Below are 24,448 nucleotides of genomic sequence, written 5' to 3' on the forward strand. Positions count from 1 at the left end.
TGCTCTAAATCGTCCTGTAATTTTTTCATTAGTGGATAATAATTGAGTTTATATAGTTGGCCGAGATTTTTATTTATTTGTACACCTAGGTATCTTATTGCTTGCATTTGCCATCTAAATGGTGATTCCTTCTTAAATTTTGAGAAATCCGCATTATTCATAGGCATTGCTTCACTTTTATTTACGTTGATCTTGTAACCCGACACTTCTCCATATTCCTTCAATTTCTTATATAATTCTTTTATTGATAGTTCTGGTTCTGTTAAGTATACTATAACATCATCCGCAAATAAACTGATTTTATATTCCTTGTCTTTTATTTTTATCCCTTTTATATTATTTTCTGTTCTTATCAATTCTGCTAGTGGTTCTATAGCCAACGCGAACAATAAAGGTGATAGTGGGCATCCCTGCCGTGTTGACCTGCTGAAGTTAAATTGCTTTGATACATGTCCATTTACTGTCACTTTCGCTAATGTTCCCTTATATAATGCTTTAATCCAATTAATATACTTCTCCGGTAAACTGAATTTTTGCAATACTTTGAACAAATAATTCCATTCTACTCTGTCAAAGACCTTCTCTGCGTCTAAAGCAACTGCTACTGTTGGCGCTTTATTCCCTTCTACTGCATGGATTAAGTTAATAAATTTACAAATATTGTCTGTTGTGCGTCTTTTTTTGATAAATCCAGTTTGGTCTAGATTTACCATTTTCGGTACATACTCTGCTAATCTGTTTGCTAATAGTTTAGCTATTATCTTATAATCTGAGTTAAGTAAAGATATTGGTCTATATGACGCTGGTGTGAGTGGATCTTTCCCTTGCTTTAGTATTACTGTAATTATTGCTGTTTTACATGAATCTGGTAAGCTTTGTGTTTTATCAATCTGGTTGATTACTTCCAGGAGGGGCGGAATTAATAAGTCTTTAAATGTTTTTAGAATTCTATTTGGAATCCATCCTCTCCTGGTGTCTTATTATTTGGTAATTTTTTTATTATCTCTTGTATTTCTACTATTCCAAATGGCTCTGTTAATTTATTTTGTTCCTCTATTTGTAGTTTTGGTAGTTCAATTTTAGTTAGAAATTCATCTATTTTCCCTTCTTTCCCTTCGTTTTCAGTTCGGTATAATTGTTCATAGAATTCTCTAAAGTTTTCCTTAATTTCTTTTGGATTATATGTAATTTGTTTGTCTTTTTTCCTTGATGCCAATACCATTTTCTTAGCTTGTTCTGTCTTAAGCTGCCATGCTAGGATTTTGTGCGTTTTTTCACCTAGTTCATAATATTTCTGTTTTGTCTTCATTATATTCTTCTCCACCTTATATGTTTGTAGTGTTTCATATTTTATTTTTTTATCCGCCAATTCTCTTCTTTTCGTTGTATCTTCCTTCATTGCTAATTCTTTTTCTATATTTACTATTTCCCTTTCCAACTGCTCTGTTTCCTGATTATAGTCCTTTTTCATCTTGGTTACATAACTTATTATTTGCCCTCTAATGAATGCTTTCATTGCATCCCATAGTATAAACTTATCTTTCACTGATTTCATATTTATTTCAAAATACATTTTAATTTGTCTCTCAATAAATTCTCTAAAATCCTGCCTTTTGAGTAACATAAGGTTTAATCTCCATCTATACATTCTTGGAGGGATGTCCTCTAACTTTATTGTCAATATTAAGGGTGAATGGTCTGATAGTATTCTAGCTTTATATTCTGTTTTTCTTACTCTATCTTGCATACGAGCTGATAACAAAAATAGGTCTATTCTTGAGTATGTTTTATGTCTAGCCGAGTAATATGAATATTCCTTTTCCTTTGGGTGTTGTTTCCTCCATATATCCAAAAGTTGCATTTCTTCCATCGATTTAATTATAAATTTGGTTACTTTGTTCTTTCTGTTAATTTTTTTCCCAGTTTTGTCCATATTTGAATCCAAATTCAGGTTGAAATCCCCTCCTATTAATATGTTCCCTTGCGTATCTGCTATCTTCAAAAAGATATCTTGCATAAACTTTTGATCTTCTTCGTTAGGTGAATATACATTGAGTAGATTCCAAAACTCCGAATATATCTGACATTTTATCATTACATATCTCCCTGGTGGATCTATTATTTCCTCTTCTATTTTAAATGGCACATTTTTACTAATTAATATAGCTACTCCTCTTGCTTTTGAATTATACGATGCTGCTGTTACGTGTCCTACCCAATCTCTCTTTCATTTCTTGTGCTCCAATTCAGTTAAATGTGTTTCTTGCAAAAATGCTATATCAATTTTTTCTTTTTTCAGTAAATTTAGCAGTTTCTTCCTTTTAATTTGGTTATCTATTCCATTAATATTTAAAGTCATATAGTTCAACGTAACCATTTTATACTTTGTTTATCTTCCCTTTCTGTTTCTCCATCATTACCTTTCCTTCTTATCCATTTCTGTTTTCTTGTTCCTAAAACATCAAACATTTTCCTTATTCTCCTATTTAAAACTTCTTTAGCCCCAATCTCCCCTTCCCCTCATGAGTTGTCCTTTATCCCTTGACGGACAACCACATCTCCCCTCTCCATTTGGATTTGCGAATTCACTTGCAAGCGTCAGCTGATTTTGCAGTGACCGCAACTCCTCCCCACCCAGCCCCCCCCAGAAAAGATTTCACTTTTCATATGTAACAAAGGTCACTCTTTTAATTCCCTCCTTATTCCCTCTATTCCATTTCCTTCCCTTATTAATTCTTGTCTATACTCTCTATATTTTCCTCTAAATACGGATACATTCATGTATGCACACTATACATATACACACATATACCTCTTTACCCACATACATATAAATCGTGGTCATTTTTACTCTTATTACATGTCTTCATCTCTCTGCTTGTTTTGTAGTTGTTCTGCAAATTTCCTTGCTTCCTCTGGATCCGAGAATAGATTTTTTCCATAAGATCGTTTTCGCTGTATTGAACTCCTTCCTCTTCTTCAGGAGTTCAAAACTTATGTGTGTTTTTAGTTCGCAGTCTTTTGTACTCTCGTTACACGTCTTCATCTCTCAGTCTATTTTGTAATTGTTCTGCAAATTTTCGTGCTTCCTCTGGATCCGAGAATAGTCTGTTTTGCTGTCCTGGAATAAATATTTTCAATACCGCTGGATGCTTTAGTATAAATTTATACCCTTTCTTCCATAAAATCGCCTTTGCTGTATTGAACTCCTTTCTCTTCTTCAGGAGTTCAAAACTTATATCTGGATAAATGAAGATTTTTCGCCCTTTGTACTCCAGTGGCTTGTTGTCCTCTCTTACTTTCTCCATTGTTTTCTCCAGTACCTTTTCTCTTGTAGTATATCTTAGGAATTTTACTAAAATAGATCTTGGCTTTTGTTGTGGTTGTGGTTTAAAGGCCAATGCTCTATGTGCCCTTTCTATTTCCATTTCTTGCTGTAGTTCTGGACATCCTAGGATCCTGGGGATCCAATCTTTTATAAACTCTCTCATATTCTTGCCTTCTTCATCTTCCTTAAAGCCCACTATCTTTATGTTATTTCTTCTGTTATAATTTTCCATTATATCTATTTTCTGAGCTAACAGCTCTTATGTCTCTTTAACTTTTTTATTAGATTCCTCTAATTTCTTTTTTAAGTCCTCTACCTCCATTTCTACTGCTGCTTCTCGTTCTTCCACCTTGTCCATTCTTTTTCCCATTTCTGATAAGGTCATATCTATTTTATTCACTTTCTCTTCTGTACTGTTTATTCTTCTTCTTAAATCATTAAATTCTTGCGCTTGCCATTCTTTAAATGACTCCATGTATTCTTTAATAAGAGAAAGTATATCCTTTGTCTTGCCTTTCCCTTCTTCTTCTATTTCACTGTACTCTTCCTCTTCCTCTTCTTCTTCCTCTGGGTTGGCCATCTGTTGTTTCTTTGTTGTCCTTTTCTTCTCTTCTTTCTTGTTTTCATTGTCTTCTATGTTTTCCTCTTGCTGCTGCTGTTCTGTAGCTGTCATTGCCGGCTGTGGAGTTCGACTCCCCAGCTGGTCACCCCTCCCGTTGGTGTGTTTTTTTGCATGCGCATGCGCGGTTGCGCACTTTTACTCGGCTCAGCGAGCCATTTTTGTAGTCCACTTTCTACCGACCTGAGGGAGTGGGTTTCTCTCTCCACCGTGGGCCTCTTCGAACAGGTAAGGCCTTCTCCTTCTTCTTCCGTTGTCTTTTCTTCCTCTCTTCTTACCGTTGGTTTCGATTTTTCTTTTTTCGTCGCCATCTTCTTTCCACCTTTATACTCACTTTACTTTAATTTTTATTTTTGTGCCTTTGTGTTTTCCTTTATTTTTTCCGACTTTTCTGGAGAGGGCTGGAGTTCACCGTCTGGCCACTACTCCATCACGTGACTCCTAATATCCAGGAGTTGAAACTCGATTCTTTACAATTTATTTGCACGCAGAACTTGTGCTAGATTCTGGGATGGACTTGTAGATGGTTCTTTTACTTTTAATTTCACATTTTTTTTGCTGAGTCTGTGTCACTTTTCTGGCTATGAAAAAACTTTGGAGTATAATTTGCATGCTGGTTTCCCAATTTTATGTCATAATTTGATGAAATCAATGGTCCCCTGATAGTGTAAGGCAGTTTCATCATTTTTAAAAAATGAATTGAAGTTATTTGGAAAGAAAAGAGCTCCCCACTCCCACTCCATAAAGTTCTGTAAATTATTTTTTATAATGATCAAATAGGATCTTTTTGAGAGTATTTGGATCTTTTGCATTGTGAAATCTTTCATTGTATGCTCTTTTCTCCTATGAATAGATTAAAAATGCCTTCTTTGCTATAGACCTGTAAATTTTTCAAGAGCTGCTATTCCTTTACTTCTGTTAACATCACCATAAGTTTCTATCAAAATTTCAAGAATTGTGCAGAAACTGTTTTGGAAGTTCCAATCCAACATATCCGGGCTTAAGCTGCTCTCAGACATGTGCCAGATGTCTTACCCGGGTGTGATTAGTTGGAGATAAAGGTGGATGGTGTGAAAGGTCTTTTGCTGTATATCTAGTAAAAGGTAGTGAATGGTGTTTCTGGTTACCAAGGGCAATAGTCCATAGAATGAGAACATTTGTAATATCATTGTGTCCTAACAAGGCACTTCCTGTCTCCATTGAAATCCAGTTGATTATACTGCTAACTTCTCCGTGCTTGAGCAACATTCTATATGGTCTATCATCTTTATAATTATGAAAATGTGATAACTGGTGAAGTGATTGAGGTGCAGAAAGAAAAACTGAAGAAAGTGAAGGAAGCCCTGAAGTTTAGTTTCCATCCTCAAATGCCAGGCCAGAATTGAAGGCAGTTGTGATTTTAAATTCTGGATATTGTGTGTCGCTTGGCTTGTGAGCTAACATCTTTGACAAAAATGTGCTGAACATTAATTACCATATTTACGGCATATAGGACCCCCCCCCCCCACCTTTTTTCCCAAAAAAATCACCTCAAAAACCACCCTGGGTCTTATACACGAAGGTGACATTTTGGAGCCACCATTTTGGGCACTGTAGTGGAGGCTTTCATCCACGAGATGGCAACAGGAAGGAAGTGCTCAAGCTACACTATTGCATATAAACTAAAAATTGTAGCATATGCTGAGGAACAGAGCTGCAGCTAAAGTTTTTGGAGTGTTGCCTACAGCAAAAATGATACGTGCATGGAGAAAGCAAGAAAAATGGCGAGAAACTGCCAAAAAAAAGTTAATGTAACCTTCGTTACCCTGCCCCACATTGGTCACAACTTGAGGAGGAGTTAAAAAAAACTGGGTGATAAATGAAAGAGAAGCAGGGAAATGTGTTTCTACCAAGATAATCATGCATAAGGCCAGGAGATTAGAAGAACAAGAGCATAAGGATTTTACAGGAACAGCAGGTTGGTGTTATCAGTTCATGAAATGGCACAGTTTATCAAAAACATCGATTGGACAGAAAATGCCAGCGGATTACGAAGATATTAGAATTTCATAAGTTTGTAATAAATGCACGAAAAGGAATTTGTTTTGAACTGAGCCAAATAGGGGAACATGGATGAAGTTCCAGTAACATTCGATGAACCATTCAACAAAACTGTGAGTGTTAAAGGAGCCAAAACTGTCATAGTGAAAACCACTGGTCATGAAAAGACACACGATACAGTAACTCTGGTCTGTTGTGTTGATGGCACAAAACTGCCACCATTTGTAATATCTAAAAGAAAGATTCACCCCAAAGAAAAAAATACCACATAATGTTTGTTCATGTTTGTCCAAAAGGCTGGATGGACGAAGATGGAATCAAATTATGGTTGTAGAAAATATAGCCAAGGCATTCCAGTGGACTCTTTTTTAAAAAAAATTGCACTTCTGGTCTGGGATCAATTCAGGGCATATAGAACTGAAGATGTTTAAAAAAAGGCATGTGAAATGAAAACCCAGATGGCTGCTCTTCCTGATGGTCTGACAAGCCAATTGCAGCCATTCGATGTGTGTATAAACAAACCATTTAAAAACAGCATGAGGAAACACTGGATCAAATGGATAGGAGAAAAGGGCCATGCATTAACACAAACAGGAAGAATGCAAGAATTGAGGAGTGTCCACTTTGTTGTTTCAAGAAGGGAGATCTTTTAAAAACTGTAAATAGCTTTTGAACCCTCTGAATCTATTACCAATATATTTCTAGTTCAGAGAATTGTCAAATTTGTTTGTTTGATTAGGTATTTAATTCTTAAAACTCGTATCTCATGTCCCTAAGGCATAGAAGTGGAATTAAGTGATTAGGCCCATCGAGTCTGTCCTGCTATTCCATCATGGCTAATTTGCTAGCCTTTTCAAAACCATACCTTTCCTTTCTCCCTTCATTCCATTCCTAATGAAGATCATACCTTTTCTATTTTAAACTTATTCAATAACTTGGCCTCCACAACTGTCCTGCCTTGGGCCACACCACAACCATTCCCATCAACATCAAATCCAGGAATAATATGGTAAAGATGTAAAATTATTACATTCTGTAGACATTATGAATTTATCATGGCATATCAGAATCACCACCACCCAATGCCTTCTACCTTCCTTTACCATTGGAATCATTGCATTGAACAATGTTTGCAGTTTATATATTCAAATATGCATCTCTATTTTCAATCTCACACTCCAACTCAAAGAATACTTGTTACAGTGGAGGATTTTAGGAATCAACTGTTGTGTGAAACTGTAGGGAACAATCCCTGTAATATATTTAAAACATGCAAAACCTTATCATGCAGTATAATTATGTCTCAAGGTATTATGGAATGCAAAGACTTGAAAAAAATTACAAATGGTGCAATTAAAGATAATCAATATTGGTCTGTAATTCCATTGGAAATATTTGGCTGAGGTTTTGTGATTAAAACCTGGAATACTGGCATTTATTCATGCAAGTCCCAGCAAGTTTGGGACTCCTTTGTTAATGAGGAAATCCTTAAATTGCTGGCTAAATTCTACCTTGTGGTGCAGCTGCTTTTGATTTTGTGCCAAGTTGAACATTTCACATCTGGCCTGCAGCTTTAAAACAAGGAGGACCAATGTATCTGGCATAGATTTAGTGATCTCGTTTTTGAATGGAGTTTCCTTGGAGACAACCAAATGCTTTGATTATTTTATTTTATGTTAGTGTTTTTGACTTTACAAGTATTTAACTATGTGTTTATTTTTTAGAATATTTTAACAAAAATATGTGTTGTAATTTTTTAATATTCATTTTAATAGTTCTGACCTTCAGTTTAACATTACCATAATCAATACTAGAAAAGTTAAAGTTTCCCAATATTACCACTCTAGAGTTCCTGCACATCCCTAATTTTCCTGCTCGTTTGCTCATCTATATCTCCTTCACTATTTGGTCCATGAAGAAGCCCCACAAAATAGATATGTTTTTGCTTCTTAATATAAAGAATATAATATAACATTTTTATATCTATAATATAAAGTTGTATAAAGAAAGGTGATTAGCCAGTATACAGAACAGAGATTGAAAACTTGGCTGAATGCTGCTCCAACAACAACCTCACACTCAATGTCACCAGACCATGGACCTAATTGTTGACTTCAGGAAGAGAAAACCAGAGGTGTATGATCCGATGATCATTTGGGGATCAGAGGTGGAGAAAGTGAGCAAATTTTAGTTCTTGAGAGTCACTTTCTCCGAGGATCTTTCCTGGACTCAAAACACCAATGGCATTGTGAAGAAAGCACATCCTCAGGAGTTTGCAGAGGTTTGGTATGACACCTGAAACCCTGGCAAATTTCTACAAATGTGTGGTGCCAAGTGTGATGACCTGGCACAATAACCCTGAACGGAAAACCCTCCAAAACATAATGCACACAGCCCATGGCATCACAGGCAATACCCTCTCTACTATGAAGACATCCACAGGGAACACTGCTGTTGGCGAACAGCAGCAATCATCAAGGATCTACACCACCCAGCACACGCTCTGTTCTCGCTGTTGCCATCAGGAAAGAGGAATAAGTGCCACAAGACTCACACCACCAGGTCCAGGAACAGCTTCTACTCCTCTACCATCAGACTCGTCCACAACAAACTCAATCAGGGACTCATTCAAAGGACTCTTACTTATGTACTTCATTGACTTGCTCAGTCAATTTGTTATCTGTTTACAGTTCTTTTTGTTTTCCTGTGTACATTGTATACAGTTTTTTTTGGCACTACCAATAAGTGGTAATTCTGCCTCGCATGAAGAAAAAAGAATCTCCTGGTTGTATATGATGTCATGTATGTACTCTGACTGTAATTCGAAAATCTGTAATCTAATAACCAAGTGGATTCTATCTATGACGCTTAAAGAATTTCATCACCTTCCCCATTAAATATTGTTGTCATTCTTCTTTCATTTATTCCTTTACTATCATCTCGGCACACACATCTAGGAATATTTAATGCCCCAGCCCTGCCTTTTTTGAATTGATTTTTAACTAAAAGGTAAAATCACTGTATGGCTTCTGACAAACTTTTTTTTTATTAATACACACAAAAATTCCCAACATGTTTTTGTGGTTCTCATTGTTGTCTAGTAAATTGGCCAAGTTTGCCTATCTCTAGCTACTCTTGAGAAGATGGTGGTTATTTATTTCCAGGGTTTTCAATGACAAAATAAACACAGTTTGCTTCAAATTAGATTTCATTAGCTATCATTTCTGGTTTACTGAGCACCTATCAGATGTTATATCAACCACTTGTGTGCATTTCCCTAAACATAGCCTATATCTGCCAGATGCCTGTGGTGGAAGTAATGGTATCATTAGTTATGCAGTGTACATTTCCTCTATTATGTGCAGAAACTGGAACATTTTTGGGAAAGCAATGATTCTCACTCTTCACCCTGAAATAAATTAAGCACACGTAACACCGAATTTGGGAATGAGGCAGCAAATAAAGGGTATGCAGAATCATATCCACATCTCCCAGCCTCAGCGTTCTTCTGGTCAGCATTAGGGAGAATTAATCAATGGTACTCCCTTCATGATTACACAAAAAATGTAAGTTGCATGCTGAGATTCATGACATGAGGCTAATGTGGACAGGTAGGTTTCATTGATGGAATGGTAAGAAACAAAAAAGATCAACTTTCCCCAGCTCCCACCCTTTCCATATTCTTTCACCTCCCTGGCAGCCTGGCTTAAAGCTGTACCATGGCTGCCATGGAAAGAATTCTTTAAAGATTGCTTTTCTTCCTAGTAGTCAGGAATCCGTGTGCTAAACACGGTGTGACTTTTAACATATTTATGAATAATTTTGCTTCCGTTTTTTGAAGATCAAGTGGTGATTAAGATTATATGAAGCACATGTTCAGCACCAAAAGAAGATGAACTCCTACTTCCAAGAAGGTTTTCCATAATCTGTTACTTTTCCACTGAACTATTGCCTTCTCGAATGCTATTTTCTTATCCCTAAATTTGAGAGCCGAGGCAGATTAGCAATGAATGGCAGGCCAGGCTTGATGAACCAAATGGTTCAGCTCTACTCCTGTTTTTCTGTTTTTGGGAAATAATGAAACAGAATGTTTTCTGATTGGTAAGAGATTGAGGACAGTGGAGATTCAATGAGATTTTAATACTCACATGTGCAATCAATGAAACCTAATGTGAAGTATAAAAATAATCAATAATCCTGGTTTTTATATCAAAATATTGATACTTTATTTGTGTTGAATCTTCATGAGATACCCATTTGATATATATTGACCAAGTTTTAGGGGTGGCACAATTGGTGAAGTGTTTAGTACAACGCCTCTACAGCACCAGTGATCGAGGCTCAGGTTTAAATCCCACGCTGTCTGTAAAGAGTTTGTATGTTCTCTCTGCATCTGCGAGGGTTTTCCCCGTGGACTCCTGTTTTCTCCCACCATTCAAAATGTACTGGAGGTGTAGGTTAATTTGGTATAAATTGGGTGGTACGGACTCATGGGCTGAAATGGCCTGTTACCATGCTATATGTCTGCAGTTTAAATTTAAAATTTAATTTTTTTTTTAGTGACTTTGAGGAAGCAGTATTGTTCAGATTTATAAGAATGCTACTGCCCTGAGATAACCAAATGAAGAGAATAAGTTGCTTACATTTAGTTTGTTGAACCTTTAGTTTACAGACTGACAGGTGAAAACAAAGATAGAGCAAAACTAAATGTGCACTCTTTTGAGATAATGACTGGATTAATAATGAAAGACAAGGAAATAAAGGCAATGATTTTATTTTCACTGCAACAGATTCAGTTGACCTAAAAAGAACAAGGATCCAATGTACTGTAGCATGTCGCTATGGTTATAGCTTGAGGTTATAGAAAGAAGACACTCACATGAAGGAGTGTACTCGACACTGAGATTATTAAGATGCACCTCTGCCCTTTATAGGCAGCCAGCCACGTCACCACCGGGGCGTGGCTTGCGTGGAGCTGGCTGCTGATTGGCTGTCTCAGATCTGCAGGCCCAGATTCGACCCACTGCGATCTGCTGACAGTGATTGGTTGATTTGGCCACTATTACTATGGCCTATGGGAGCAGGTCTCCCATCCTGTGAGCTGCTTGTTTGATCGCCGTGTTTGATGGCCATTTCCTGTGTCAGCCTGTGGAGTGGGCTACGGGCCACTACACGACTCCCCCCCCCAGAACCGACGAATGAAACACTATCTTTTGGAGGCCGACCTCTGTGCTGTGGGGTTGCAAGAGTGACCAAGTGGTTAAATTCCAAGTGGGCCAGTTTCAGCCGGATGACTGTGAACTCCTCCCTGCCGCCAACATCCAACACACAGGTGGAGCCGTTGTGTCTGATGGCATGGTATGGCCCTTAATAAAGCTACTGGAGAGGTGGCCGGTGAGCCCCGCATCAGACAAATACACAGTGAAGGTCTGCAAAGTTCTTTGGAACAAAGGTGCTGGCTTAGCTGTGCACTCTGGGCTGAACTGGGGCCAGTGTGCTCAGGTGCTCATGCAGTCGAGACAAGGTGGCCACTGGGAGCTCTCCTATCTCCTGGGGTGACTAGGGGTGCCTTTGGGGCGTTTTGGATGCCAGGAAGGACCCAAGGGAGTTTGTTGGCACAGTTCGGTCCAGTGAGTCTGGCCATAAGGGTTGTCTTCAGGTGCCTGTGGAATCTTTCCGCCAATCTGTTAGCCTATGCTAAGGTGGTCCACAGACTGGAAGTGAATTGGGCCCCTCTGTCAGATGTTAAGTGTTTGGGAACCACAAAGTGTGCCACCCAGGTGTTCAGTAATGCCTGTGCACACGCTTCCGGATTTCAGCCAGCGGCACCACCTCTGGCCATCTGGTCAGCCAGTCGACCATAGTCTACAGACAACGTGCACCTCTGGATATGGGTAAGGGCCCTACAATATCTATTTGCACATGGCTGAAATGACGGTGTGCTAGTTTGAAGGGCTGTGGAGGGGCCTTAATGTGGGGCTGGAGCTTGGATTCCTGGCACTGAGTACATGTTTTGACCCACTGATGACCTATTTACACACCTATTGGCCAGCATTTTAACTGTAGTCCTGATAGTGGGGTGAACCAAATTGTGGACTGAATCGAAAACTCATCTCCTCCATATGGCCGGAATGATGGGGCACAATTTGCTAGTCAAGGTATCACAGAACAGTGTACAGTTACCTGGGACAACCTGGATGTCTTCTAGTTGGAGACTGGTAAGTACTGTCCGGGTATGCCGGTATGTCAGGGTCTGCTTGCTGCACATCTGCCAGGGCCACATAGTCGATGCCTGGGGCAGAGCCAGACAGGTTAGGGGATTGGCTACCACATTGGACTTGCCAGCGATATGTTCAATGTCTGTTGAAAATTCAGATATTGCTGTTGCCTGGCTGACCATGGGTCTGGCACCTTGCTGAAAGCAAAGGTAAGAGGTTTGTGGTCTGTGTAAATTTTGAACTTCCTGCCCTCCAGGAAGTAACGGAAATGCCGAATTGCCAGGCATAATGCTAACAGCTCCCGATTAAAGGTGCTGTACTTGAGCTCTGGTGGACTAAGGTGTTTACTGAAAAAGGCCAGCGGCTGCCACTGCCCATTAGACAGTTGATCAAGTACATCCCTGACCACAGTGCTGGAGGAGTCTACTGTGAGGGTGGTCAGGGCGGCTGTCCTTGGGTGCACAAGGAGAATGGCCTTGGCTCGGGCGTCTTTGGTTGCTTGGAAAGCCTTGGTTGCCTCCTGTATCCATTGAATGCCCTTCCTGGGTCCTGCCATGAGGGGAAATAGCGGGCTCATGTTGCAGGCCACTGCAGGTATAAAGCGATGATAAAAAATGACCATATCTGCAAACTCTTGCAGGCCCTTCACAGTCAATGTCTGGGGAAGGATTGAATGGCATCCACTTTTGTTGGTCAATGCAATGGACCAGGAAATCAATTGTCTCTCGGCCAAACTGGTGCTTGGCCAGATTGATGGTTAAATCAAACTTACTTAGCCTGGAGAACAATATTCTTAAGTGAGCAGTGTGCTCCATGCGGGTGTGGCAGGCCATTAAAATGTCATTGAGGTAGATGAAGGTGAACTGCAGATCCCGGTCCACTGCATCCATCAACTTCTGGAAAGTCTGAACTTGTTTTTCAGTCCAAATGGCAAGCAGAGGAATTCAAACAATCCAAAGGGGGTTATAATGGCAGTTTTTAGAATATCCTCAGGATGGACTAGGATCTGTTGATAACCCCTGATGAGGTCCACCTTAGAGAATATCTGTGCCCCCTGCAGGTTAGCGGTGAACTCCTGGATATGGGGCACAGGATACCTGTCAGGCATGGTGACCTCATTAAGGCAGCAGTGGTCTCCAACCTCCTGCTGTCTTTGCTACCATATGAAGGGGGAAGGCCCATGGGCTATCGAAGCACCGCACAATGCCAAGTTCCTCCGTCTTTTGAAACTTTTCTCTAGCCAGGTTGAGTTTCTCAGGACGGAAGACGCTGCACCCTGGTGTGGAGGGGAGGGCCCTCCATAATGATCTGGTGTCTCACCCCAATTTGGGTTCCGCCGAGTTGAAATCAGGCGTAGTGATGGAGAGGAATTCTGGTAAGACCTGAGCAAATTCATTGTCGGCAGTACTCACCAAATGCAGGGTGGGGGTTAGTAAGTTCAGTGCCCTTGAGCGAGAGTGTTTGAAAAATCCTGGCATGTACCAGCCTGCGCCCCTTAGGAAATCGGCACCCAGTAACAGATGTTGTACAACTTCCACCGTAAACTTCCAAGTGAATTGTCTGTCCCCAAAGTGAAGGGGGATTGTACAGGTGCCAAATGTCCAAATGTTGGAGCCATTTTACTGCTTGAAGTTCTCAGCCCATCTTGCCGCTGCGTGCCTCGAGGCTGGATGGGGGAAGGACGCTGTACTGTGCCCGGTGTCTACCAAGAAACAACAGCCCAACAGGTAGTCTTGGATACCGATATTGGCTATGTAGTTGGCCAATCGTCGCAGCCATCAATGATGGTCAGCCTTGGAATTTCTCTGAAACATGCAGTAGGAGCCACAGAACCCCACCGTCAATGATAGAAACAGTACTGCTCACTGGTGGGGTTTGTCATTCAGGTGGTCAATCGGTCAGCAGACTTTCTGGCTGAGCGTTGCTGATGAGGTGCCATTACGTGTTCGAGCGTAGCGCAGGCAACCCTCTTGGCTACCCATAGGTCGTCTGCCTGGGCAGCCACCTTCTTTGATGAGCAGCTGGATGTCCTCAGGCAGCCTCTCCAGGAAGATCTGCTGGAACAGCAGGCAAGAGGTGTAGCCATCGTTGAGAGTGAGCATGTCGCTCTTGAGGGCAGAAGGGGCCCTGTCCCCCCAAACTGTCTATGTGCAGCAATCAGGCTGCGCACTCACACTTTGAGAGGCCTGAAAGTGTGGGTTAGTAGCTCCTTGATGGCCACATACTTCCCTTGCTCCGAGGGCTGCTGGAGGAAGTTGATAATGCAGCCTGCGGTGTCCTGATCGAGGGCGCTGATTATGTGGTAGTAGTGCACGTCATCAGAGGAGATCCAGCGAATGGTGAACTGCACCTTGGCTTGCTGGAACCACACCCATGGTTGCAACATCCAGAAGCCCGGCAGCTTCAACGATACTGGATTGATCATAGATTGATCTTCCATTGTTGGGTCTTAAGCGGTGTTTGGACCAATCAGGGTCACCACTGTAGCAGGTTGCTACAGTTATAGCTCGAGGTTATAGAAAGAAGACGTTCACACGAAGGGAGTGTAGTTGACACTGAGTTTAGGAGCTGCAGCTCTTATAGGCAGCTGGCCGCATCACCACTGGGGCATGGTTTGAGCGGAACTGGCTGCCGATTGGCCGTCTCAGATCCACAGGCACGTGTAAAATATCATTACCTCCTATAGATGTTGTGAGACCAGCTGAATTCCTACAATCACAGTGTCTGCAGACTGTCATGTTTCATGCCCTTATTCATCCCTTTAATCGCCAAATATTGACAATTCATTTCTGATTTTTTTTCTATCAAATATTTCAACTAGTTTACCCCTTTTTCCTTCTTCAAGACATTCCTTAATAAATGGTTCTTTGAGCAAACTCTTCACTAAAAATAAATCTTGTCATATTTTCTTGGATAATGATAGTGTAAAGCTCTATGACATTTTGGTAAATAATAGGAGCTTTAACAATATGAATTATTCTGTTGATAAGTGGAGTTAAGGTACAGATCACCCATAATCTAATAAAATATTACAACTGATTTGAGGAAATTAAATGTCTTATTTCCATGAAAGTAAACAATGCACATAGTATGTTAGATTTGTGCTAATAAAGCCAAATTTACTGATGTTTGCATTTTATTAGCAATGTGGAAAAAACTTGCTATGTTTGCTGAAATAAAATGCTGATTATGTATCAGGTGTATCTGAATGTGAAAGTCCTGAACTTGGTGATAGATTCCAGCTGGTTAATTTGTTATGATGATCTGCTGCTAGATCTATTTCTGGACCCATAATTTATGATTGGTAAACTAAAGCAATAAGTTCAATTACTTGTTTTATTTTATGTTTGCTGAAATGTTCATAATTACTTTATTGTTTAAATATTTTAAATTATAATTTACTTACATTTTAAAACTATTTTAGACATAATTTGATCATTTATTTCATTTAAAAAGATAATTTAAATGATTTGAAGCATGAAAAAGACAACAGTTTTGATTGGCATGTGGCTTTTCTGTGAAAGGATTTCGAAGTAGTTACATGCCCATTGATGTGACCCAATAACATTATACAAGACACTGTTGGGGCCTCTCCATTTGAGTCCAGTATGCTCTCAGCCAGCAGGTTGCAATCAGGTAATGGAGCAAAGTTGAGTATGTGAGTGGCATGAACAGCTGCAGATCCATCTACTAAAATATAAGCAAATGGCAAGCAAGTTTAATGATTTTCTTGTGGTTCCTCTCATGAAGACATTGACTAATTTGTAATAGTTTTAAACCAATAATCTGCTGCTGCTATTTTTAATATCAATGGACTAAGAGTGCAACTGTTAATTCTGATGATCTGCAACCTCTACTGACTTCCTCTTAGAAATTCTATGCATTTGCTGGGTTCCAGTTATGTGCACCATTTTTGTGATAGCTTCTACATAAAAAATAAAGGTTTATTATTCTGTCCAACAGTCCATTCATCCATCCATCATACTCTTCCCCAATACTCGTACATGTAAATAGAAATGCCAACATACAAGCAGATCATTCAGCTCAACCAAACCCATCTACTCTCCATGTAAGTTACAAATTCTAATTTTATATTCTAATGCTATTGCCATAGCCTTTGATTTAATTTCTTTTGTTTATGTTTTGGCAAATCATACATGTTGATATCTGTCCTTGCTCAGTCATTATCTATGGAACTGAGGTGGACCACCCCACAACTTTAAATTTAAAGGTTTTGTCTTCCATCTCATCTCTTATTCCTATTGACCAGTAATTTATTATAATTGCTGAATTCCATTTATTATGTTCCAACCTTTAGGGACAAATGTTGCTTGTCATCCAAGTCATTAATATTTGTAGATGACAAGTTGTTTAGATTGGTTAGAAGTTTGCGATCATACCAGAATTGTTGGTATAATGGACAGTGAATAACTTCAATAAAGATCACAACAGGATCTATATGAAATGGAAAAGTGGGCCAGAGAATGGTAGAAAAAACAAATCTTCAAAGACAATGTTTAGATTAATCCAGGATAGCAGTTACAAGGTGCAGTGAACTGGAATTCATCATCTATGGGGAGATTGGACAACTGGCCCTTCTTCTTGGTTCCGCCGCAGTTGGTCCCGCTATAAACCCTGGTGTCCCACTTTACCTCCAATTTACCTGAAGGTCATTGTAGTCTCCAGCTGTTAATTGTAAGCTAATAAAAGTGTGTTTGTGCTCTACACAAGTCTCCGAGAATTATCATTCACGTTACACCAGGTAAATAGAGGGACTTGGGGATACAAGTGCATAATTCCATAAAAAATGTGACACGGAAGCACAGGGTGAATTTTGCACATTTTCCTTTGTCAGTAAGGGCACTGAGTACATGTGCAGGGATGTCATGTCCCACTGTACAAGATATTATTGAGTTTGTGCTTAGAGTAGTTTTGTTCACTCAGCTAAAGGAAGGATATCATTAAGCTGGAAAAGATGCAGAAAAGATTCAAGAGATTTTTGGCTGTGACTGGAGGGTGTGAGTTATAAGCCTACCCTTGGGACTTTAATGCCAGGAAAATAAGAGGCTAAGGAAGGACCTTGCAGACGTTTATAAAATCATGAACCACATAGATGTTAAACTGTTGTTAGGGACAGATTTAAAATGGATCTGGGGAGCACCTTTTTCACCGAGAGATTGGTGGATATATGGAGTGAGTTGCCAGAAGGTGATAGAAGTAGGGAAATTATAACATTCAAAATGGATTTAGATAGCCACACAGACAGGAAAGGTTGAGAGAGAAGTGGGCTGAATTAGTTAATCAAGTCAAGTCATGTTCAAGTTTATTATCATCTCATTGTACAAGTTGAACCCGATGAAACAGCATTCTCTGATCTTCGGTGCAAAACATGCAGACACACAACCATACAGACAAACAATACATATGCAGGATAAGTATTCTTATATACAAATAAATAGTGTTTTATAAATTTAAGAGTCTCGGATAGTTAGTGTGATAGCAGTTCATTTGGTCATCCAGCATTTTCACTGCCTGTGGGAAGAAGCCATTTCTCAGCCTGGTGCACGTTCTGATACTTCTGTATCTCTTTTCCAATGGGAGTAGCTGAAAGATGCTGTATGCAGGATGGAAGGGGTCTTCACTAATTTTCTGCACCCTCTTCAGGTAACAATCCTGGTAGATCATGTCGATGGGAATGAGGGAGACTCCAGTGATCCTGTCTGCCACTCTATGGTCCTGTGGATTGAGCTTTGATCTATTTCTCTGTAGCAACCATACCACACTATGATGCAGCCAGCCTGGACACTCTCAATAGAGCTCATGTAGAAGGTTGACATAATGGTGGCCGGTAGCCTTGCCAGCTTCAGTCTTCTCAGAAAGTACAGTCACAGTTGCACCTTTCTGACAAGTGAGATGTTTTGTATCCACAATAAGTTGCTCGTTAAGTAAACTCCAAGGAACTTGGTGCACTCCATTCTCTCTACTACAGAGTTATTGATATGTAGTGGAGGGTGGTTATTCCTGGTCCTCCTGAAGTCCATGATCATCTTCATCTTGCCCACGTTGAGACTGTATAACAACATTTTCTAGCACTTCTCATCTACTGCTGTGTTACCTGCAAACTCAATGACACTGTTGGAGCTGGATCAGGGGATGCAGTCATGGGTCAGTAGTGTGAACAGGAGCATGCTGACAGGCTGAGCACACAGCCTTATGGTGCACCAGTGCTTAGCATGATGGTGGTTGATGTCCAGCTACTGACTCGGACAGACTGTAGTCTTTCAGTTAGGAAGTCAGAATAAAGTTACAGAGAGGGGTATTGAGTCCCAGCATGGACAGCTTCTCCACCAGCCTCTGGGCAATGCCAAACTGAAGACAATGAACATCAGTCTGGCATATGAGGCAAAATACTTGATTATGACTCCAGCTGGGTCAGGAAGGAGTGAAGGGATAAGGCTATGACATCATCAGTGGAATGGTTTCTTCTATAGGCAAATTGAAATGTGTCCAGGATCTCTGGAATGTGTTCCATCCCTAGGCACTCGAAACATTTCATAATGGTGGAGGTTAGTACCACAGGGCAGGTTAGTGTGGACAAGTTGGGCCAAAGGGCTTGCTTTATACTGTAGAACTTTATGACTCTATGATTGTATTGCCATGTCAATGTTTATTCTAATGAAGATGGCCAATTGTTTTTTTACTTGTACTCAGAAAAACAGAAATGCTGATGGAACTCAGCAAGTCCACCAGCATTTCTGTGTTCTTGAGTATATGTAAAAAAACAACTGGCTAACTTTATAAGATTCCCGTGAATCTGTGTGAGCGCTGATACCCGAATAATTCTGACGCAAAGCCCACAGACTGTACAACAGGCTTTAATTAGCTTAAACTTGTACACACCAGGTCTAAGTATACTCCGGGCTCCACACATCCAACTATCCCTGAAGGGGCCGGCTCGAGTCTTTATACTGGCCAGTGATGACAGCAGGCAGGTGGGGCCAGCCTCCCAGGTTGCCTACTTGCAGGTACAGTGGTTGCCCCCTCCAGTAGGTCAGTAGGAGTTTAGCCAGTGTAGTGGTTGTATCATCACATTCACCCCCTTCTTAAAGTGAGTCCTTGGGGGGAGGGCAGTGTTCTCAGTACCGAAAAGCATCTACGAGTTTAGACAATCCGGCAGTCGTCTGTGCCTCTGGTACCATCGCAGGACCAGTGGGTAGTAGGGGCAGGACTGCCTGAGGGTTGTATGAGTCTGGGATGGCCAGGGTGGCCGGCGGTGGCCGGCGGTGCGGGAAGAATGGTGTCTGGCAAAGTGGGGGTGTAGGTGTGGGCAGGTCCACATAGAGTGGGGCCCTCTGGAGAGGCAGAGAGAAGGTGTCAGCTCCCAGAGAATTTTGGATGGGCCAGGGGTGCCCGGGTTGGGGAGCTGGGCTCCTGCTGGTGCTAGATTCCTAGTCAAGATGGTATCCTGACATCCATTGGGGTACCTGACATAGGCGTAATTTGGGTTCGCACGGAGGAGGTGCATCTGCTCAACCAGGGGGGTCGGATATATGGGTCCTCACATGTTTATGGAGGAATACTGGTCCCGGAGACATCAGCCACACTGGCAGGGAGACGCCAGTCACTGATTTCCTAGGTAAGGAGAAAAGACATTCGTGGGGGGTGTGTGCACAAAAGCGACCATATGGCATGGAGTGCCTCAGGGAGGGCCTCGTCAATAGTTGATGGACCAGCCTTTTGACCTCAGGGCCAGAAGGACTGCCTTCCAGATGACCCTGTTCTCACTTTCTACCTGCCCATTGCCCCTGAGGTTGCAGCTAGTCGTGCGACTAGACGTGATGCTTTGAACCGCCTGGTACTGGTGCAGCTCCTCACTCATGAAACTGATCCTCCAGGTGCTGTGGATGAATGCTGGGTGTCCGAACATGTGGAAGATCTGCACTAGAGCCTTGATAAAGGAGGTGGTGGAGGTATCAGGGCAAGGGATGGTGAAGGGAAAACGGGAGTATTCGTCTATGACAGAGAGGAGAAATAGACGTTCTTATTCATGGAAGGCAGTGGTCCCTTGAAGTCGAAATTGAGATCAGTAGTTTATGGTCTATCTCCATTTCAAGAGCTTGTCCATAAATGTATTGATAGAACCTTTAGCATGCATAAGTTCTGGCAACAAGCTCTTTCTCTATCTGTGCATAGTTGGCTTCTGCACTTGTTAAAGGTCTTGATGCATAAGTGGCCATGTGTCCTCATGGTGCTCCAAGGCCAGGTCGGGATGCATCAGCCGAGATCCTGTTGCGCCGATCCGGATCATAAAATTTTAGTTAGGACTTTTTTGAGTGCCTGGAAGCCCTCTTCTTGCTCGTGCGACCAGATCCACTCATTGTTCTGCTTAAGAAATGACCTAAGTGGTGCTGACACAGTCAACAGACAAGGGATCAACTTAGCCGGGTAGGTCAACATCCCCAAGAAATATCTTATCTCCTCTTTGTTTTGGGGCCTCACAAAATTCTCAATGACTGAATTTTTTCTTGGATCAGGCATCACTCCCTGTTCAATATATAATCTCCTATGAAGTTCAGTGTCTTTACCCCAAACTCACATTTTTCTTTATTTAATTTCATGTTGACATTCCATGTCATGTCAAACACGTGCCTTAGTCGCATATCATGTTCATTTTTGGTGGAGCCCCATACAATGATGTCATCCATCGTGGTCTCAACTCTAGGTATACTTTCAAAGATCATGTGGATGGTTTCATGGTAGACATCTGATGCAGACAAGATCCCATATAGTAGCCAAAGAAAGCAGTAGCTTCCTTGTGGAGTATAGAAAGTGCATAGTGTCAAATTTGCCTCATCTGCCAAAACCCCAATGACGTGTTGAGCTTACTAAACCACTTGGCACCAGCAAACTGGGACATGATTTCCTCTTGTGTTGGCAATTTAAAATGCTCTCTCAATGGCTTTATTGAGATCTTTTGGGTCCAGACATATATACAATGATCCATTTTTCTTGCACGATGGCTAGTGAGCTGACCCAATCTGTAGGTTTTTCAATTTTCTGATTGACTTTCATCCATTCCATGCATGCTAGTTCTTGTTTGTTTTTCTTCAAGTGGAAATGGAACTTCCCTGCATGCATGGACAACAGGGGCAATTGTCTCATTTATGTGGATCTTGTACACACAAGCCTCTCAAGACATCTGCATACTCTTCCGTGAGAGTTGTGTGGTTATCTTCAGCCTGTTAATCCACTATGAAAACTCTTTTCAACAGTGATGCACCATCAATGACTTAAAAGATTGTTGAATAAACCCACACGCTTTTATTCACTAAAAAACAAAGGCACATCCATGCTACTTGACTGTCCTGCACTGAGGAGGCTGTGGAACAGTCATCTTTATTCAGGAGCCTGTGGGAGGAGCCACAGGTGCAGTCAGCCAATGATTGTGCCCAGTCAGATAAATATATACAAACAGTAGTCTACCACAACCAGGTTGAGCTTTTCACGTGTACTTAGCTGTACTTTCTTTTTTATAATCAGTATCTGTGACTTTAGATGCTGCCCTTGTGTTTGAAGATCACTATAAGCCCCCTTTTACTGGAACTTTCTCTTCAGTGTAGCCTGTCACTTTGAATTACACAGTATAATTCTTGCTCTTTACGGTGAGGGTCTTGTAATCATCCATAGATAACAGATTCGCCTGGGCTTCATTGTCGAGCTTAAATGGAACTATTGTCTCATTCACAGTCACTAAAATGATCTTTCCATTTTACCAACCAGCAGGCAGCAGGTAAAATTTATTCATCAACTGTGTGCATCTTTCTCTTGGTAGCCCCTGCTTTGCTGCACTTTTCAAGATGATTCTTCTTCCCACATTTATTGAAAGACCTTCCATAGGTAGAACACATCTTTGGAATATATCTACCTCTGCACCTGCTGCATTTGCTGTTTAATCCTACCTTGTTGCTTTGCTTTGCTCCTGGTGCTCTGCTTCTCTGTTTTCACTGCATGCACTGTTGTGTCTATCCTGTGCAGCTACACATATTCTCCGCCTTTTCCAGTGTCAAATCCTTTTCGTGCAAACATCTTTCTGTAAGCCCATTATCTGGGATTCTGCAAACTATTCTGTCTGTAAAGAGCGAGTTTTTCAAATCTCCAAATTCAGAGAAATTACTATGTGTGAAGCTCAGCTAAGTATTGGTCAAAGCTCACACCTTGTTTCTGGACACAGGAGAAAAAACTTGAATCTCCAAAACACAAGGTTTTTACTTGGAACAAAATACTTCTCAAATTTTGACATCAGAGTGTCCAATATGAAAGCCGTCTCATCAATTTGAAAACTGTTATAGATGTCCAAGGCATCTTTACCGATCACATGTAGAAATAGATGCTTTCCATTTTTCTTCAGTCTCACCCACTCCACTAGCCTCGAAATAAACATTGAATCTCTCTCTGAAGCATTTCCAATTATCGGTTAAATTGCCAGAAAACTGCATCGGTGTGGGAGGACTTAACTTATCCATAATGGGAACCATTGTCTTTTCTTACTTACTCACACACTTCTGACACCATGAAGAAGAACAACCTTGCATGGGTTTAATGGCTAAGCATCTTTATTTTTGGACCTGCTTGAACCAATAACTCAGTCGATTTCTGTCGTAGTCTCCATTTTGTTCCTGCGCCAACTGTGCTCATTGCCCACTGGGAAATGTAGTTTATTATTATACATGCATAATAATGCAATGAGGACCCTGTACAGTTGCAGCAGAAGTTCCTTACTTTTAAATTCAATCCCACTAGCAATGAAAGCCAACATGTGACGGCACAGTTGGAGTAACGGTTAGCACAACATCTTTACAGCACCAGCATGGGTTTCAAATCCCATGCTGTCTGTAAGGAGTTTGTACATTGTCCCTTTGTATGTGTGGGTTTTCCCTGGGGGCTCTGGTTTCCTCCCACCGTTCATGGGTGTAGGTTAATTGGGTGTAAATTGGGTGGCATGGACTCATGGGTCAAAATGGCCTGTTGCTGTGCTGAATGTCTAAATTTTTTTTAAATTAAAAATTAATGTCATTTGCCTTCTTGACCTGCAAACTAACCTTTTATCATTCATGTTCCAGAAATCCCTAGTCCCTTTGCACAACAGCACGCTGCAAGCTTTTACCATTCAAATAATAATCTGATCTTCTATTTTTCAATTCAAAGTTGCTGTCTCATATTTACCAAAATAGTGCTCCATCTGCCAGACTTTATCTATATCTCACTGAGACTCTCTGTGTCTTCTGTACAATTTGCTTTTCCACTCAGTGTCATCAGCAAACTTCAATACGCTGCACTCCATCTCTTCTTTCAGTTTATCAATGTATATTGTGGACAGTTGCAGTCCTAGGACCGACCCCTGTAACACTTTTTTCACTACTGATTGTCAACCAGAGACACACTCATTTATTCTAACTCTCTACCTTACATTGGTTAATTAGCCCTCCCACCCGCCCCCCCCCCCCAACTCCTTGCCTCTTTATCTTATGGATATCTTTAGGCAGCATCATACCAAATGCCTTCTGGAAATCCATGTATGCGATAATCACCAGATCCTTTTTGTACCCTGTGGGTAAATTTGTTAAACATGACCTGTCCTCCCTGAATTTATGCTGCATCTGCCTCATTTAAAGCAATTTCTATCCATAGGTCTATTTCTTCCTGAATGATAGCTTCAAACATTTTTTTCTGACCATAGATATTAAGCAAAATATTCTTTTTTAAAAAAAAACAGAGCTGTGACATTTGCTGTTTTTCAATCTGCCATGGTGAGTCTCGAGAATTTTGTTAAAATATCACTAAATACTTGAACTTTCACCATTTCTTTCAGTACACTAGGATGTATTCTATCAGGACAAAGGGTCTTATTTCTCTTTAAGCTCACTAGTTTACCCAGTATTACCTCTTTAGTGATGATAATTGCACACTTTCTATTGCTCTTTGACATATTACCCACAGTTTCCAGTGTGAAGGCGGACATAAAATACTTGTTCAAGGCCTTGGTCATTTCCACATTACTTTAATTCTCCCTTCTCATCTTCCAATAGACCTCCATTCACTTTAGTCACCCTATTCCACTTTACATATTTCTAAAAACTTCTACTATCTGTTTTTATATTCTGTGCCAGTTTATTTCCTTTATTAGTGTTTTTTGTTACTTTTTAAAATCTTCCCAATCTTCCAGTTTCTCACTATTCTAGATGA

The 24,448-nt window shown here is 40.6% G+C and overlaps 1 protein-coding gene across 6 annotated transcripts in view; it reads left to right on the forward strand.

The window, feature by feature from the left end:
• The window catches only part of lrrc7 (leucine rich repeat containing 7), a 501,081-nt gene that overhangs the window by 194,302 nt on the left and 282,331 nt on the right, over positions 1-24,448 (forward strand). For 5 of the 6 annotated variants that reach the window (XM_069938447.1, XM_069938442.1, XM_069938444.1 and 2 more), the window contains exon 4: positions 16,169-16,274. The exons of the other annotated variant lie outside the window; for it this stretch is intronic. The gene's annotated coding sequence lies outside the window, so the exon portion shown is untranslated. The remainder of the gene's footprint in view (positions 1-16,168; positions 16,275-24,448) is intronic. 6 annotated transcript variants of the gene reach the window in all.

This window comes from Narcine bancroftii, chromosome 5 (genome assembly GCF_036971445.1).
Source record: "Narcine bancroftii isolate sNarBan1 chromosome 5, sNarBan1.hap1, whole genome shotgun sequence".
In the NCBI taxonomy this organism is placed as follows: Eukaryota; Metazoa; Chordata; class Chondrichthyes; order Torpediniformes; family Narcinidae; genus Narcine; species Narcine bancroftii.